Here is a 2,247-nt window from a genome sequence, read left to right on the forward strand (position 1 = left end):
ACCATCTCAGTTTTTAAGGGATCTAAGGAAGTCCTGTCACTTTTCTCATTGCACATACCCCTTCAATTCTGGGTTTCTCAGGGTCAATCCCATGAGAGAGATTATTGGAATAAACCTTAAAGCTGGGGCTTAACTGAGTGACTACTTAAAGTGAAGTGGTGGATGTCAGTAATATTTATAGCAAGGGAGAGTCTCTTCCCTTCCTATGACTGTCATGGTGGAATCCTCTAACTGCTCTTCCCCTGTCACCGATCATGTCAATTACACCTCCAGGTGTCTGATATCCTGAAATTAACAGGTCTGATGCAGGGACAGAGGCTTTGGTGGGAACAGGGTCTCCAGCTGGGAGCCTGGGAAGCCCAGGGTTGACGGGGAGGAGGAGAGGAGCCCACTGCCAGAGCAAGAGCATCATTAAGGAAAGGGAAGCTACACGGGGCTGCAGGACCATTAGCCAGGAAGGGCCAGGACAGGTGCTCATAACCTCCTTTGAGCAGAATGAGATGACACCCTGACATCTGGGTGCTAAGGGTAAGCATGCTGCTTCTTGTTTCTCACTTTCTCAGATGCTCCTGTCACAAAGGATTTCTGCTTTCTTTTTTATTTTCTTCCTTTTCCTTTTCTCTTCTTCAACATTCAATCTGATGCTACCAAGGCTGAAAATCTGCACACTTGTCATCCTGCCTTGAGTTGACTGGAACCAGGGCCGGCTGTGCCCATTAGCTTCTAGGCTGCTCTTCAGTGAGGCTTGCAAAGTTCCAGCAAAAGCCCTGCCTTTGAACTAGAACCCTTCTGCCACTGTTTGCACATGGATCCTTTGTAGTGGAGACAAAAACCGGAGTGGTACTCCTATCGGGCCCATCCCTCTGCTGAGAGTTCCAGCTAATGCTTTACCATCGCCAAGCACACTGTGTTGCTTTAATGTCTGTCAGAGCATGAACTGTAAACATGTCATTAGACTTAAAGGCTGCCCTGAGATGGTGGCTGGAGGAAAACGGGCCCTGAAGAAAAGAGGAGTTTGGCTGAAAATGAGCTGCTGAATAATTTATCATGAATTGAAAAGTCAATACCTTGAGTGAGGCATGGTGAAGCTCAAGAACTTGGAGGTAAACACTATGAGGATGTAATTTTTTAGAGAGCATTACCCAAACCAATAGCTCTCTGGAAGGAGCCGGAGGCAGAGAGGCCCTGGCTGAGGCTGGCTAAGTCTGACCAAGGTGGGGGCGGTGCTGAGGCCTGAAAGCAGAAGCAGAGCAGCGTTGGCCTTGGAGGCGGCTTCATCTTAGCTGGAGGAGGGGCGAGGCCAGGAAGGAGTTGGGAAACAGGTGAGGACAAAACGAGCGCTGCTAAGTAAGAGTCCCAAGAAGATGTGACCCATGGGTCCAGGAAAGCTTCCTGGAGGAGAGAGGATCCAGACCTGGAAAGGAGACTGAGGGGAATTTCATTAGATGAGCTGGTGAGGTCTAGCAGGAAAGAAGCTGAGGAGGCTGGCCTTGGGGGCAGTTGAAGAATGCCATGTAGAAGAATGGCAACTTGTTGAAGATCAAAATGGAAACCGCTGAAGATTCTTTGACAGGACATTGACAATCACCCAGGAAATTATTCACCATATACTTCAGTAGCCACGTTCAGGTTCTGCCCTGGTGCTCAGCACAGGCCCCTTGGCCTCACAGGACTTATATTCCAGTGAGGGAGACAAATAACAAAAAAATAGTCATAACACTAGTTGTCCTGTTTTACATGCACTATCTCAATCTTTGCCATGAGGGTAAGAGGTAGGTGAAGTAATTATCTCTAGATTACAGATTAAAAAACTGATGAGGTTCTGGTAATTTGTCCAAACCAACCCAACCAATAAATGGTGGAGCTACAATTCTAGCATGCAATGAGTGAGTTCTGATTTGGGGCTAAATGTTTATATGGGATAGTATGTGGGGCCATGGGCCAGTTTTGGATACCTGACTCTGTTCAGTGGCCCAGGAAGACTTTCTAGACCAGTGATTTTCCATTGGTGTGCCACAAGAGGATCTTAGGAATGCCTCGAACATTTTTATAGATCATTAATTAAATTATTTTCAAAAGAAGTTCAAAGCACAGTAAACATATTTTTAAACTCTTTTTTGTTTAATTAATTAATTAATTTATTTATTTATTTATTTATTTTTTGAGACAAAGTTTCACTCTTTTGCCCTCAGTACAGTGCCATGGCATCATAGCTCACAGTAACCTCAATCTCTTAGGTGTGAGCAA

Source organism: Nycticebus coucang, chromosome 14 (assembly GCF_027406575.1).
Source record: "Nycticebus coucang isolate mNycCou1 chromosome 14, mNycCou1.pri, whole genome shotgun sequence".
NCBI lineage: Eukaryota > Metazoa > Chordata > Mammalia > Primates > Lorisidae > Nycticebus > Nycticebus coucang.